Source organism: Chaetodon auriga, chromosome 3, assembly GCF_051107435.1.
Source record: "Chaetodon auriga isolate fChaAug3 chromosome 3, fChaAug3.hap1, whole genome shotgun sequence".
NCBI lineage: Eukaryota > Metazoa > Chordata > Actinopteri > Chaetodontiformes > Chaetodontidae > Chaetodon > Chaetodon auriga.
Window position 1 is genome coordinate 24,286,930 of NC_135076.1, and position 17,359 is coordinate 24,304,288.

A 17,359-nucleotide genomic window follows, 5' to 3' on the forward strand; every position below is an offset into this window, starting at 1 on the left:
GCTCTTTCGAAGCTTGCTTTCAATTCACAAAAACACAAACACACCTTGTGGAAAGCCAGCAGATTTGTGAGAAGTGAGGATGGTCGCCTACATCTCAGCTACAACATTCCCAAACCTTCTCAGAGTAAACCTTTGAGCTGAAGGGGAACAAGTAGAGTGATGTATACTTTAGTTAAAGGAGGAGGAGAGGATTCTGCTATTAGGTGGAATGTGGTAACTGTGAGAGAGGAGAGGAGGGGGGAGAGGCAGAGCGAGAGCAAGCGAGTCAGGCGGGGAGGGGGGGGCTAGGTTGCTGACTCTGAGCTTTGCCGCGGTGAGCTTTGAGCTAGCGACTCTCTGAGCTCTCTGGCTGCGTGCGTGCAGGCTGCTGTGGTGCAGACCGTAGCCTAGCCACTTTAGCCTCCCTCCACCACTTCCACAGCTCAGTCAGCCGGCAGCTCCGGTGCGCTCCAGCTGCAGTTAGGCTCTGCAGTCTGCAAGCGTCTCTGCCTGTAGCTGAGGATTTCCTGCCCCCCCTGCAAGGATTCTCTCTCGTCCCTGGCCACAGCAGGAGAGACAGAAAGAGAGGGACAGAGAGTAAGAGGAAGATAGGAGGAGGAAGAGCGACAGCGGGCCGGCAGCGACCTTCGCGGCGTGGTGGCACAGCAGAGGAGGAGAAACGGGCATAGGATCCATCAGGTGTGTGTCAGCAGCACTTGAAGAGATGAGTAAGAGAGAGTGTGAGAGAGTCTGCCGTAGGCTTGAATTGGTATTCAGAGACTGTGCATGGTACAGTAGAAAGCATGCTTCCTACCCTTCCTGAAGTACAGAAATATGTCAGAGGGAGAGATCTTTACACTTACCTGCATTGCAACAACATGTCATTTCATACTGTAATTCAGCGCGAGTGTTCAAGTTAAGAAAGAAGTGCAGAGCTGAGGGAAAAGAGTTGTGAGAGAAGAAGAAAAGCACTGAGAGAGATATCCCTCTATGACACGTTGTAGATGGATTCATCCTCACAGAAACCAGATATAGTGATGCTGATACGAAGAGAAAGAGAGGACAAAATAAATGGAGAATACCAGAGATGGATGGAGCAGAGAGAGGGAGAGGGAGATGTATGTTGTGCCAGCTAGAGCTCAGCGAGGATGACAGACGTGTGTGTGTGTGTGTGTGTGTGTGTGTGTGTGTGTGTGTGTGTGTGTGTGTGTGTGTGTGTGTGTGTCTTGCACTGGCTTGGACTTGGCTGGAGAGAAAAACGTCTGTATCGGAGTATCAATCACTTTGGGCTGGGCGCTGCCTCAAGGCTGCAGGCTAGAGAGGCGTGCTCTCCCAGCTCTCCGGGAGCATCAGTGTCTTTTAATATGTAATTTATCCCTCTGTGGGATGGTATCACAGTATTAGCACATTATGCTTTTTTTATTGGCACTGATGGGCTGGAGTCCTCTGTATAAAAGGGACAGTTGTGTTGCTGGCCTTCATGTAAGGTTCAAGTTGCAGCACCTGAAGCCTGGTTTCTCCACAGCAGTTGAGAAGATACAGGCCTTTTTCTGCTGAAACTTTCTGGAGGTTGAATCAAATCAGCAGGAGGATGTAGGGAGCAGGATTATCATTCGCCCTGCTGAGGTGGCCTTCAGCAAGAGATTGAACCTCACCATCTACAGGTGGTGCTCCTCACCGCTTCCTGCTGTCACTTGTGTCATATTTGTGCCCACAGATCTGTGTGTTTTGCACAGGGGCACCTCAGCAGGTTGAACTCTGTCCAGCAGATGTTGGGAAATCTCATTTCAAGAGTTTTGGTATTTTTTTTTTAGAGGTTAAATTAGTCATTTTAGGCATTCAGTGTGGAAGCTGTAATCCTAAATGCTGGACTGTGTACACCAGCTGACAGCTAGGTAAAGAGCTGGGGGATGTGGGAGGATGAATGGACTGGAAAATGGGAAAAGCAATTAAAATGTCTAAAGACGAAACGTGCAAGTCATTACATCGGCTCCGAGCCGGTCGACGGCCTTGGTGAATGTCTGTGTGCCCACATGTTTATGCGCATTTGTTTGTATGACAGCCAGAACCGGAGAGAGAGGGATAGAGGGATATACTGTGTGTGTGTGTGTGTGTGTGTGTGTGTGTGTGTGTGTGTGTGTGTGTGTGTGTGTGTGTGTGTGAGAGTAAAGTCAGGGTTTGATCTGCGTGTCTTGAGGATGGTCTATCTTCCTTTTATCTGTCTGTCTGCCTCTATCTTTTGCCCCCTTTTTCCCATCACATCACGGCTTTCCGAGGTAACAACTAGACATTGACCTACTGAGAATTAAGCTTGACTCAGGCTAATCCATTCTGGACTCTGCGTGACTCAGCAGCAGATGTATACACACACACACATATGCACACACACACACACACACTTGCTGGCTATTTGCAGTCTTGAGGTTGTTAAAATTCCGGTCCTGCTTCTGTATTGCCACAGTGCAGAGTATTGACTGTGAATATTGGCACTGATATTGAGTGGATATGAGTGGTATTATTACTTTGTTTGAACATAACAAAAGTCCACTGTATGATACTGGCAGTTGTAATATCACACTGTTTGCTGGACTGCATTTTCTGCCTGCAAGTGTGTCTGAATGTGTATACAGGTGCTGTGCCGCGCTCATAACTTTCTCCCCTCCATGCAGCAGAACATCATCTGTTAAACCAAGAGGGGGAAAATCCAATTACATTCTCCTTACACTGTCTGCCAACAATGAGACAGGCTTTTTATATCTTTGATTTTACAAATCTATTTCAATCATCAAATGGGCCAAATGTACCTAAAAAGGTATGCTTTTACTGTATTTGTTTGGCATGCAGCATGTCTGTGGGTTTGAGAAATTTATGTGTGCATAAATGCGTGTGTGTGTGTGTGTGTGTGTGTGTGTGTGTGTGTGTGTGTGTGTGTGTTTCCATCTTAAGGATAAGTGTGTTATCCACATGGAGGTAAAGGCTTTCCCTCGATAGATCCTGACAGAGAATTCCATTATCTATGTAGGTGTTTGCTGTATAGCTTCTATGGATGGAGTTTGGTTGGAAGCACTCTATAGGTGTGTGTGCGTGTGCATGTGTGTGCGTGAATTAGCAATATAAATGCACATATTTCTTTTATGTGGTGCACATGTGTGTGTGTGTTTAAGTGCAGGCTATATAAATGCACATATTTATTGTATTTCCATGGTGTGCACCTTGTCCTTTTTGTGTCCTTTATGCGTTCAGAAGCTCTGGACATGGTAAATGATGGACCGAAGGCATGAAAGGAGGAGAACGCCTCTTCCACTCATCCCCCTCTCTGGTGCTGCTTGGTGCTATCATGGCTGTAATGAAGGCTCATTTATCTCCATCTCAGCACAATCTCATCATGCACAATGGGATTGCAGTAGCTTTGGAATGAGGATCAGTGTGTGCATTGTTTAGGGAACGGTCATGTATGTGTGTGTGCATGAGAGCGGGTGTTTGAATGCAGTCAGTGATGCGCTGACCTGTTGATGGACCTGTTGAGTTGAGTAGAATGAGAGAAAATGGGTCACATTTGATACAGAAGGGCCATGTTTTGTTGTGTTTGGTCAGCATTGCGAGGGCACACTGTCTGCGCAGAATTGGATCAATGAACATAGATTACATTCAGAGGTCAGGTTAAGTAAGCATCCATTTGAGCTGCGGAGCCACCTCCTCACCCCGGAGCTGAGAGGGAATGAAGGGAAGAGGAGAGGGCAGACTGGGAGACAGACACACAGAGAAACAGAGGGACGTGTGTAGAGAGATAAAGGCTGAGTAATGTCATCATAGGCCCCATGTCCTCCAGGTCTGATTAAGAGCCTCTCTGAGCACTCCCAGGCGCTGTGCTGTGATAGGCCAAGGTCACGGCGAATCACGGCACAGCGCTGCAGATTGATGCTTAACTCCGTCAGGAAACGGCGGAATCTAATTTGGCCAATGGGCTTCCTCTCCACTTCAGATGAAGAGGACGATTCCCCTCGCCATGGGGCCCTCCGAAGAAGTGTGTGTGTGTGTGTGTGCGTTAATGTCTGCTGGCTCGCAGCCTGGTTGCATGAGAGCGCGCACGCATCTGGATTAATTCTGCATGTGTTCTCATTGTGTGTAAATGTGAGCGTAGATCTATGTGGGTGTATTTTTGTTTATGTGTGTGTGAGTGTGTGCGTGCTCTGTCGCTCAACCAGTTTGTGTGGAACCACCACACTTGTCAGTATGTGGTTAAGGGATGCGTTCTAAGTGATTGGCAGGCTATGATATTAGTTTGGGAATAATAAGAGTGTAATAACTTGGAGGCGTTTGCCTCCAGAGAGTGACTCCCAGGTAATCACATTTACTCAACACAATCATTGTCTCACATGCCAGTGCCCGGGACAGGACCGGGCTCTTTTTCATTTCCTCTTATGAATGTCATGAGCTCCGGTACGTGTGAAGTGTTGTTTGCGTGTGTACGTGTGTGAAGCTGTCTGACAGCTTGGTTATGAGTGCAGACTGCGAGTGTTTGCATTTTACAGTATTTGTCAGTGTCCATAGTAACGTAGAGGTTTGCAGATGTCAGAGCTGCTGAAGTACTGCTGTGTCTGGACACTGCTGCCTGTACCCTAAATTATCCACATATCCGTATTCATATTCACGTTATTAGTTTGTGTCATCCACTGTTTATTTTCCTTTGTAAGTCCACTGCAAATAATGGTATTTAAATGTGCTGTTTTCTAATCACTCTCAATGTGTTTGTGTGCATGTGCGCTCGTCACGAGTGCTGTTTTTTGGTGCCAATATTCGCTTTGAGAAAAACCTACGGTACTGTTGAGGTAAAACACAGCCTTAACAGGTCTGTCTGTGCAACAGAAAAGTTTGGCCTCTATCTGACATGGAAGTTGAGAAATAATGTGGGTGCAGCAACAAAGTGCACAGTCACTGTTTTTTCTCCCAGACTGATCCAAGGGGCTGTTGTAAGTGAAATGCAATGCAGCAGAAACTCAAACATCAATTATAGTGATGGACTATGGCAGCATTAGTTGTGTCGATGAAGACATATATTGTTTGTGGAGAGGCAGTAGCTACACTTCAGGCGCACCTTTTTATTGGAGCAGCAGACGTTTTGTTCTTTTTCTAACTGGATTTGATCAGCTCTGTCTGTGCTGACAGACGGAGGCAGAGAGGAAGAACCGCTGTCACGACTTGGTGCAGATCCAGAGCCTGGATGAGCATAACTAGGTGCTATTCAAGCTTTTTTAGTGGCATGTGATCATGTTATCTGAATGATTAATGCAGTGCTCATCATGTTCTCATTGTACCAAGACAATCTGATTAGAATAGCTCTGGAGTTGTTCACCCCACACACAGATGGTGAATGTTGCTCTTCAGTCATGAGCTTAATGATATTGTTTACCAGCAAAACGAGTGATGCATCTTTTGGTTTAAACATTTTACTGTAATAATGCCTCATCAACTAATGTGTAATGTTTTATCAACCTTATTTTTTTCAACTAACCATTTATTTTATGAAATAAGACTCCAGAAGCAAAGTAGATGTGTTCACGCAGTCACAGTCACAGAACCACAGATGTTAAGTTTAAAGTGATACATGACAGAAAACATCACCAAATACTCGCATTTTAGAAGCTGTTGATCTTTTGACATTTTTCTTGATGATAAATGACCTGTTATCATTATTGTCGTTGACTTATTTTCTATCCTTTCCCTCTTTTTGTGCACTGTTCTTGCGAGACTATAGGCATGGGTTTGTTTAGCTATACATCAGATGAGGGGATCAATGTTATGAGTAATTCAGAGTCTGTAAAAGTAATGAAAAATACAAGGCAAAGAAACAAAGAGAACGAGAGGAGCTCGTCAAGCGAAGGGTGCGAAGGAGGTTTAAAATGGGTGAGTCTTCGGCGCTGCAGCAGTGGAAAGGGGGGAGGCAGCAGGTGAAGAGGGGAGTGAACCAGGGGTAACAATATGGCTGAGCTGGCCGATCGATAATATACTCTCCCATCCATAACATATTAATAGGAGGGAATACATTATTACTGTTAAGAGATGTCAGGTGGGCAGGGCAGAGGCACACACACACACACACACACACACACACACACACACACACACCTCCACACACCTCCTGAGTGCTGGGGAATTTTCAGCTGAGTGAAGGTGAGGGACATAACACTGCATCTGGGCACCGTGCCAAAGAATAACCCTCTCCTCTCCTCATTCTTAACCTTGGGACACTCCATGGAGCTCCATCTCCTCTCCTCTCCTGTCCTCCTCCCCCAGATGTACCCCCTCTGTCCATTTCATTTCCTGTCTTAATATCCTGATTGAAGTGGTCACCTCTCTCTGTCGTGGTTAATGAGCAGCAGGTGTCTGAGTGCAGCTCACTCGACCATGGCTGGGACCAGGGGACCGACTCGCAGTAGAGCAGCTTCTTTATCAGCCTGGAAAAGGGGAAGAGCCTGCAGTCCACCCTCCGAAAGCACTTTAATGGTTTTTCATTATTGCTGATACTGACGAGTGGAAATAAAAGAAAGAGACACACAGGGCGGCGTTAAATGTGGCACTCGTAAAGTGTCATAGTAGGGTGTTTTTTACAGTATTGTTGCATTGTCTCAGCTGTGTTTTCAGTGGCTGAACTCTGAAACCCTGTTTTAGTACATATTGAATGTCATCACGCTTTTTGTTTTCTAGTTGTAGAATCACAACAACATCAGAGTGTAGGCCAGAACAGAAATATGCAAAGGAGAGTTTCAGCTACAGTTTGAATCCACACAGTTATAGTCTGCACATCAACAGCGTACACTTCTGTGTGTGTGTGTGTGTGTGTGTGTGTGTGTGTGTGTGTGTGTGTGTGTGTGTGTGTGTGTGTGTGTGTGTGTTTGCTGTTTCACACCAGCGTGTGACTTGTCCATTGCAATGCAACGTAGCGCAGCAGCTCATGTGCTTTGAATACACAACCACCCCCACTCAATGTGGAGGGGGAGGTGAAAGCAACAAACTGGGATGTTGTGAATATAATGGTGCTTCTCCATAAAGCTTTCTTTCACACCCTCTGACAGCTCTCTGCGTTAATGCTGAAACTATGATTTCAGTGGAAAGCCTCGCCAGGATTCGATGACCATGTGTTGTGTTTAAGCCAAATAATGCGTCTCATGTGACAGTTGCCTCGGCCATGGATGTACACATTCATTAGCCATGCTCGCTTCACTGCACACACTAGCTGTGTGGCTTTGGGACTGTGATTATATGGCAAAATATTTGGAGACTAACAATATAAATAACCTGCCAGCATGATACATGGGGCTTGAATACTCTCGTTAATTGTGCTGATGCTAGAGTCATCATCACAATCAGCGTCAGAGCCATCATTAATACAATCACGTGGCTCATTCTCTTAATCAATCAACAATCATCAACACTACACACAGAAAGATTTGTCCAAAATAAATTGGCCCACTCAAGATTTGCCTTCTTAGTAACTCTCATTTTCTCCATATCCTTCATTGTCCTCTCCCTCCTGTTGCTGGTCATGTTTGCTAATGTACTGTATTCCCCCGGGCTTTGCAGTGTTTTGGCTCTCTGTGCTCTTACGACTGCCTGCCGCCAATCCACTGAAGTGACTTCAGTTTTCTTAGGGAGCGGCTGCTAGTAAGCCCACTTATGCTGTTTAAATCAACATCAGTGGGACATAAAATAATGACAGTGCGTGCAAACCCCCACTTTTGCATCACAGATGCTGCGTGGTTATGAAGAAAGGGAGAGACACTTACAAAGAGAGGAGGACGAGGGGCTAAGACTGCTGCTGGTGTACTTTATGGCTTTGAGAGACTGTAGTGCTGTCGTACTGATAGAGGAATATCTGTGCATCTGCAGACAGAGAAATAGATGTCATTTCTATTTGAACTACTTGTAAGAATTGCAAAAAACCTACTTTGAAGAACATTTCTGTATTGTGACTAAAATAGAGTATTTATGTTGGTTATGCAGTCGTCAAATGCGCAGTAAGACAGCTGTCTGTCTTATGAATGCATGTTTCTGTATCTGTAATTTATACACTCATGCACCTCCTTGATTTATTGATTTGGCATCAGTTATACTTCACAGTGCACTGTGAAGCAGGGCACATTCAGAATGTACTTTTTTGTGTCTGCGGGCGTGAATGTGTTGCTGGTGTGTGTGCTGTAGGAAAAAGGGTGAAGAGGGTAGCAAACTAGTTATCAGTGGTCCTCACCTCAAAACCCAATGATGTACCCTTGAGAAAGTCATTTAACCTCAGCCACGCTCCAGTGAACAGCAGAGGGCTGACTGTACATACAGAGCACATCAACATTTGTCTGTGTCGAGCAGAACATTAGACATAAAAAGCACAGTAGTAAATAATGATTTAGGACATTACCGACGGCAGGAGGGCATGTTTAGGTAGAGTATCTGAGTAAGAACGAATAGTTAAGTAAGTGAAAAATGAAACTATGTGGCGCCAAGCTTTCCAGGATCTCACACCTCTGATTTGATTGGCTGACCGGTGCAACATTATTTTTGTTGTCAAGAGGAAGCTGGGTAGGTGCTAATGGATGGCTGCCATTTCTGAGACACTACCAGCGGAGAAACACATACATAGCGGGTCAGTGAAGCTTCCACCCGATAACCTTACGCTCCCAGTGGAGTTTAGAAGCTTCTCGGCTCCATCTTTATGTTTACAGCTAAAAATAGCACAGGTTTATCACCATCACATGGTCCCCTGGGTGTTTGTTTGTAGGAAGTGAACAAGGGTTGGAGAAATAGGCATGGCATTCTGCGCCCAGCTCCAACTTTATGTATTTATCTCTGAGCCGCAGCTGAGCTTAAACTGGGACGAAGGGGGAAAAAAAAACCATGGTGGACAGTCGGACAGAGAGGCGGATGAGAGGGAGCGCACACACGGGACGGATGCCAGGAGCCGGGCTCAGGGTTTGCAGCTCTGACCAGCATATACAGCAGGTCCATATGCGATGGAGCATCGTACACATTGGGTAACCATTGGCGTGTGTGTGCGTGTGCGTGTGCATGTGTGTAGTTTAGTGCTTTCCACTGGGCTCTCTCATGCATAGTTTCACTGCTGATGTCAGAAAAGTGGATTGATGCAGTTTTCCTCCGTCCTCTCTCTCTTTCTCTGTCTCTGTATGTCTCTCTCTCTCTCTCTCCCTCCCTCCTTCTGTCTCTCTCTCTCTCTCTCTCTCTCTCTCTCTCTCTCTCTCTCTCTCTCTCTCTCTCTGCGGTGTGAGCGAGGCGAGGCGAGGCCAGATGAGTTGCTATGTCAGAGGGAATGCAGCAGTGAGGGAGGTGAAGCTTTATTTCTCAGTGAAAGGTGTATTTTTCTCTTGTCAACAGGCATGGCTGCATCAGCCTCTCCTTGACTCCCCCCCCCACTCCCCAATCTCCATCTTCTTTTTCCTTACATTTCTCCGGCTCCTTTCTATCTTTGCCTCCCCCTTCCTCTCTCCCGCTCTCTCTCTCTGCCTCCTATCTGGAGCTGTACAGAGGACAGATTGAGGGTATTATTTTTCTTCGACTGAGTTTTTCTGCCATGCGGTGATACTGAAGGTCCCATTCTGCTCCTGTGTCCAAGATAAATCAAAAACATTTTTCTACAGCTGCAATCAATGCCCTAGCCCTTTTTCAACAGCTCTGCCTTTTTCCTCTCTCTCTTACACATAGGCACACATGCGCACACTCTTCGACAGACACACACACACACACACACACACACACTTTCTGTTCTCTGTTTCTTCCTGAGGCGATGGTTCTCTCTTGAACGCTGACATCAGATAGCCTCCCTCCAGCAGTCCACTCCTCTGGGAGGGATTTGCATCCCATTTGCATCTCATTACAGATTTAATAGAGCAAACTGTGCTCCATCCTGAGTGAAAATGACAAGGGGGGAAGAGGAAAGGTGAAGATAGCTGGGGAGAGTCAGTCTACTGGTGACTGTGCGTGCCTCCAAGCAGCTGTTACTGTATAGCCCCCCCGCCTCACACCCAGCTATGTAGCTCTGCAATTAACCATATTCTTGAAAAATGAGAATAATCGTGTCAAACCTTTTAGAGAGCAGAAGTCAAACTGGAACAGGTTCCTGTTTTAGTAAGAGAAAAAGAGGAAGTAAGAGCTAAAAGTCTTATTGACATTTGTAATTACACAAATTACAAAAAATCCAGACCTAACATAGCCTTGCTTTAAAGTTGCCATGTGGGTCGCTCCATTTGTCCAGACAAGGATCCTAAAAACATGAACCAAAGTAATATCGTAATGTCGGCCATTCTCATTGGAAGGTGAAAGTTTTTATAGGTATGCATAAGGGAGACGCGATATTTGTTTAAATATGGGGGTAATAGCACAAGTTTTTGGACAGGTCACTTCTAGAAGGCATTCACAGTGTCGAACCCAGCATCACCAGTTTGACAGACTGAGACCAGTTAAGTGTTTGGACAAAGAGGGTCGAACAGTGCAAGCGTGCCTTAGACAGCTGAGGATACAATTAAACTTTACGAGAGGGCAGACGCTATCATGGATGAGGAGGAAACGGTTCAGTTCATGTGAGCTGCAGTTTTCAAAATGCTAACCAAGTCATTGCTCAACTGGTTACTCATTGATCTGAGAACATAGATTATAAAGGGCAGGAACAGACCTCGAACCAATGAAAGAAGCGCTTAATGACTGAATTATAGAAGTCAGTGAAACAGCAGATCTTGATCTTTGTGAGCTGGCACGAGGGATTTGTCTGCAGACACCTCAGCAGGGCAAACGATGCACGAACCCAAGGACAAGTTTTAAAATCACAAAGTCACTCTGCTGTCATTAAGACGCAGCAGATGGACTGTTTAACGCAGTCCTTAGCATTTCGCTCCTCTTCTCACATTGCACCCAAACAAGACCACACTTTCACATACAGTTAATAGGGCAGAAAATATGATTTGTTTATGTAAATTCGTATCAGTCAGCGTGTGACAATCCTGAGATAAACCCCGCCGTATCACACAGCCCTTTTTTAATTACCTTATTGTGCTGTCTCTCCTCAGTAGCAAACTCCTGGAAGGAAGAGGCTTTTTCAATTAGGACTTCTCCCCCCATCTGAGCTCCACTCTGCGCCACACGCTTTGTTATTGTGTGTGTGTGCGTGTGTGTGTGAATTATTTGGTAACCTTTCTAATTTCACACTTGTTAAGTTTCCATGTAAAAGGCAACATTTTAGAAGGAAGCCCTCAGGATGGGTGAATGTCATTAGTGATTGTGTGCGAGCGTGTGTGTGTGTGTGTGTGTGTGTGTGTGTGTGTGTGTGTGTGTGTCCATGAACTGTATGTGTTCGTGTGTAAGTCAGGGGTTTGATAGTACAAAGATTAGTAATATGAATTGAGATTTGAGACTCTCAAGGGCCTTTTCTCCACAGTTAACACTTACTTTTAATGCGTCTTGGACGATCGGATTACAAGTGGACAGCACTAAGACCACCAAGACTCATTGTGATTCGTTCATTAAAACTACTGGCCGAGGTAATCTGGCATGCAGCGTAAACGCTGAGGCCTCCTGATGCGTCCCAGACAAGGACGTAACAGGAAAACACATCATCATTTTGTACTGTCCTGTTCTCTTTTGCAAGTCACGAATGACTTTGTCCTGCCAATCTCAGCAGTTGGAATAGCCCATACTTGTAAATTAGTTCTTGAAATATTTTTGTTTTCTCAGCCAGCCGGTGCCAAACAATTCTGGCGCTTGTCTGGTGACCTTCAAGTGGAGGTGACGTAGGTAGAAACGGAATGGGAACGCGTAAGTGGTCAGCTGGACTCCTTGGAGAGTGACACACACAGGTGTGAACGGTGATGTGTCCTGGCTGTCCTCTTGTGTTCAGATCACCAAAAGGCGTTTTAAAACCAAGTGTGAGCAGGGCCTTGGACACACACACACACACACACACACACACACACGCAAACGCACAAACAAAATATATCACCATACTGTTGCTTACATTCCTGCGACCAAATGAGGTGATCAGCCATTTGCTGCTGTTGGTGATCTCAGGCCTCCTCAGGCACACTGCGCCGTGTGTGTCGCTGTGATGAAGATTATGCTTTCTCTCTGTTTGTTTCCCTCGCTCTCTCTCCTTCTGCCTCTCTCTCTCTCTCGCTCTCTCTCTCTTTCTAATTTATGTGTTTTTGTTGGAGCTGGTGCTGATAGGCCCAGAGATGGCATTTAGCTAAAGAGCAGAGAGGCTGTTAGCTTCTCCATTCATCTAATCAATCTCACTAATGAAACCACTGTCCTCTCCACAGCCTCGCCTTTCATCCTTCTCTCTCTTCTCTCTCCTCCCTGCCCTCTACCCTCTCATCATTTGCTCTCCTTGTGCCTGTATCATTTTACTTTCTTGTGGCACAAAGCTACCCGTTTTAATTTTGTTTCCTTCCGTCCTTCCCTCCTTCCCTCCTCCCTTCCTTGGTGCAGCTGTCCTAGATTCACCACTGGTAGATTTGTTCCCAGTGAGGCAGCCTTTTCTGGTGTTTGCTTCCTCCATTTCAGCAAAACCCGTGTCTCCTCCCATCCCCCAGCAGAATAGATGGTGGATTGACCCAGTTAGGGTGAGAATGGGTATTATACTGGGAGTGTATGTGTGCCAAGGTGTGTACATGAAGTGTGTGTATCTGTGTGTTTTCACATGTGCACATACATGGATGTGGACTTTTAAGTGTGCTGATCCTGTGTTGGTGTGTTTGGTTTCATGGTTGATCAGTTTTATATGAATATTGAGAGTCAGCACAATATCTATGCAAGACAGATTTTTTTGTCCCTCGACACAGTGAGGTCATATATGAATGTAATGAACTAGATGAAGGCAAAAACACCAAAACATGATATGGCTCTGAACCTCTGGCAACGACTTTGATAATAATTAATGACAATAGCCCATTTAAGGTATTTTTCCAGGACAGTTGCCATAATGTGCTTGTCCCAGACTCACAGGTATGATGATTTTCTGCTCCTTGTGGTCGTATATGATGGCAAACTGATTATATTTTGCTTTAGCACTGCTGTTTGTACAAAAAATGACCTTTGGAGACATCGCCTTGGGCTCTGGGCATGTTTTCACTACTGTGTTTACAATTTTTTTAAGGCCAAACAACTAATTGATTCATTTGTTTGTAGAGGGCAGATTAGTCAATAATGAAAGAAGCTGTTAATGGCAGACCTACAGCCTGCACATTATCTGACCTGGAGCTCTGACTGGAGTCTCAGCAGACAGGACGATTAAATAATATCTTGAGGGAGGCAGTTGGGAGCGCACTGTTGTAATAAAATAGTGCAACTCACATTTCAACAAACATATGTCATGATCAAAAGGCACTGCTAGATTAAAAGACATTAAAGGAAATGGAAACATAGTTCCGTGTGCTCCAGCCCTTATCGCTCCACAGATTAACACCACACTGCTAATCATAGCGGCTTTTCCTCTGCAGAACACATTATTTTCTGTATCCGGTGTTTAATATGCATTACCCAGCCTATACCAAGTTAACTTGCTGCTGAAAAAAGAGACACCGGAGCCAACTCATCAGCCATTTTGAAAGTTTGATGGCGTCTTTGACCCGTAGGTTGTCCTGTTTCACCGCTGAAAATTAACTGGTAATGTAGCATAAAGCAGGTTAAAATGTCAACAGGAACAATGTTTGAGATCATTCACATTTAACTCACGCCTGTCAGCCAATCAGAAATGAGTACTTTGCTCAGCCATGGAATAACGGGGGTCACATGTTTATGTTATGCGGAAGGACGATATCCTTTACTCCTCTTTTCCATTCATCGCCAGGTTGGATATCTAAAGCGTGTTCAGAACACGCTCAGGGTAGAGTACAGAGGCGCGAGGTAAAATAAGCAGGAGAAGGCGAGTAAAATTGCTTGAAGTGATGAAATGTCAATGTTAATACTCTAACTCTATCTGGAGAGACAGTGAGAGAGAGAGAGAGAGAGAGAGAGAGAGAGGGGGGGGGAGAGAGAGAGAGAGAGGGAGAGAGAGAGAGAGAGGGAGAGAGAGAGAGAGGGAGATCGCCCCGGGGGTCCCTCTGTTTCTTTCTCTGCACCACTTCATTCTCAAATCTGTTTTGTGTGTCTGTGTATGTATGTGACCACTTGTGTGTGTGTGTGTGTGTGTGTGTGTGTGTGTGTGTGTGTGTGTGTGTGTACGCTACTGTGTGTGTGTGTGTGTGTTTGTGTGTAGCCTTGGGGTGTTGACGTGTGCTGGACGGAGACCCTACAGAGAGCCTTTGTAGAGAAGTCTTCCCTGCAGCAAGGTCGCTCCTTTCCTCCCTCTGTCTCTCTCTCTCTCCCTCCATCCCTCGCTCCTGTCCTCCCGCCATCACTACATCTCTGTCCATATCTGTGCAACATTCATAGTTTTAATGTTTCTCCCTCTCTCTCTCTCTCTCTCTCTCCCTCTCTCTCCATCTCCCTCTCGCTCCCCCACACACTCACACACATTTATTCCCAGACAAAAAGCACATGCTACATGAATACATTTTTTGAAGGCAGGTCTCTGGTGAGGCCAGCGGCTGTAACTTCAGAATATAAAGTGGGGTGTATGTCTGACATGGGGAGTGTGCTCACGTGTGTGTCTGTTGCTGGAAGGTGTGCGACTGTGACTTTGTGAGGGTCTGCTGTGTGACGGTTATAATGTATAGATGTGATGACTTTTGTTAGAGGACAAAACATGTCCCTTGCAGTGCATGGCATTGACACACACACTCATACACACACATACTCACATATATACACACACACACAAGCTTATACATTTAAAATCTGAAAAATAAGTCATGTTGTCCCAGTGTTACATACTGTGTACAGGAGTATAGAAACACACAAAACATTGTTCAGTTTCAATAGCACATACACGGAGGGACATTTTGTCCTTGCAATGCTTTGATGTACACCCAAGCGTGGCACTTTTAGTTTGCTCTGTGTGTGTGTGTGTGTGTGTGTGTGTGTGTGTGTGTGTGTGTGTGTGTGTGTATAAACTGCAGGACAGCGATATCGTAATTCCCCAGCTCTCCCACTGTGAACAGAGGAGCCGCATTGCTACGATTTTACCTTTGAGTCTTTAATACATACACATAGTATTCTTGCTCACTCACACACACATACACACATGCTCACACACACACGCTCACACATACTCTCCTCAGTTGGATGCACATCAATCATAGCTCCAGCCTCACCTGTCATTGTCTTTGTTGTTGCTTATACGAACATCCTTTTCCTGGTCCGCCGAGTAACGACCCCAATCAGGATTTACATTCGCGGCATAGCACCTTTTTACTCCCATACACACTCACTCCCACTGGGGAGGAAAACAAACACAACCTTTTTTTTTTTTTTTTTTTTTTTTTCTCAGCGAAAAGCAGATAGGACAGTGCTGTTTCGCAATTACAGTAAAAAAAGACCAGAACTAAGCGGTGAAACAGAGGAGTAGATGTGTGTTCTTTGTGGCGAAGTTAAATTGATTTGTGAATGTGATAAAAGAGGAAGAGAATGTAGAGAGCAAGAATGTGAAATTGGGACAATCAAGTCAGAAGGAGGGACAGGTGAGGCGTGCGTGTCTGTGTGTGCACGTGTGTGTGTGTGTGTGATGAGCCTGCATAAACATGCCCAGCACTGAATGCTGATCAGGGACAATAAAACCTCCATTAAAGATTTATTCTGGAGAGACAGAATAAGGGAGGGCCAGATGATAGAGAGAGGAAGACGGGAGGTGGAGGGGGGAGAGAGAGCACTCAGGTCTGTCTCACAGAGTGGATTATACCAAAGACACCTCTTTCCGCCCATCACTGCGACACACACACACACACACACACACAGGGGTGCTCAGACTCTGTGCATTTTAATAGCCCTGTCACCTCCAGCTATAATACCAGACAATGGCTCTTTGAGCAGACACTCGTCTTCAGAAGTGTCTTTCGTGCTTCCTGACAGGCTCAAGCGCGAGCTAACTGGCTAGCCCGCCACAATTATAGATCCCATCTGTGTAGTCACAGAGCTACGGCAAACCTTAGCACAACAAGCCCGAGGCCTACACTGTCAAAATGTCACCTGGACTGGGCTGCGCTCCAGGCGAGACACCCATGGGGAAAATGTAATCTAATTCGCCCCCCCCCAATGAAGTGTGCTGTCAGCTTTATCTCAGAGCTCCAAACTCGCACCCCCATCCTCTACAAGCCCCTGCTTTCATCCTCTTTGAGATGATTGAGATTCAGAGTTGATGCTGATGACATTTGAGCAGGTATTTTACTGTTCCCCTCACTTGTGACTGACTGGGTGAGATGCTAAATGTATGGAGAGTCGGAAATTGGAAATGGGACTGGGTGGAGAAGAAAGAAAGAAGGGAGACAAAGAAGGATGTGTGTGTGTGTGTGTGGGGGGGGGGGGGGGGGGGTAGTGGATATAGAGGGAAAAAGGGAGCTGAGAATGGGTGGAGATAGAAACTGATGGGGGAGAAGAGGAGAGGGGGGGACAAAAAGTGCTAGGGAGGAGGAGGAGAAGGAGGAAATGGGAGATACAAGGGGGGAAGAAAGGGCACACAAAGGGCAGCTGGGAGTGTATAGGGCAGGGTGTCTCAGGAGTGGGACATTTACTCTAAAATCAACCAGCTCTGCAACAGAATCAATCGAAAGATCCCACGAAGGCTGCCGGGATTAGTGTGTCCGTGTGTGTCCGTGTGTGTCCGTGTGTGTCCGTGTGTGTCCGTGTGTGTGTGTGTGTGTGTGTGTGTGTGTGTGTGTGTGTGTGTGATCGTGCATGGGAATGTGATTATCAGTGTGTTTGAGAACACTGTGACAAGGATAATTATGTTTGATTACTAAAGACCCCAGTGAGGGTTTGCATTATCAGCCACTGTGCTCCTTTGGTATTTTCCTAAGCCTTGGTGGTGAGCCGCCGTCGCTCTGTGTGTTTTTCTGATAGCCCCGTCTTATTCCTTTTTTTTCTCTTGAACTTGTTAAACAGGAAGTTCCGCACAGTAAATATAAAGTTTGAATCGGCGTCCGTGATTGATATGGAGGAGGACGTTTTTACGCCACAAAGCTGGAGGGCGGCTCCGTTAAGACTAGTTCAGTCAATAATTAATAATAATTAACTTAATTTGCAGTGGACTTTCACAGTGTTTACAAATTGCTTCGTCAGCGAATATAGTGTGGTTTATAAAAACCTTTAAAACGGCAAATTAACCAAAGTAAACCAATAAAGGAACACAATAACAATAACACAGACAAATTAAAGGAAGACGCACAAGGCCGCGCTGCTGCTGCTCCTCTATAAATACACGTTCTGAGGAGTGATTTAAAAAAAGCTTCTG

The 17,359-nt window shown here is 45.6% G+C and overlaps 1 protein-coding gene across 2 annotated transcripts in view; it reads left to right on the plus strand.

Annotated features, from left to right (window-relative positions):
• The first annotated feature begins 418 nt into the window (after positions 1-418).
• The window catches only part of dab1a (DAB adaptor protein 1a), a 189,363-nt gene continuing 172,422 nt past the window's right edge, over positions 419-17,359 (plus strand). For both annotated transcript variants that reach the window (XM_076726332.1, XM_076726333.1), the window contains exon 1: positions 419-678. The gene's annotated coding sequence lies outside the window, so the exon portion shown is untranslated. The remainder of the gene's footprint in view (positions 679-17,359) is intronic.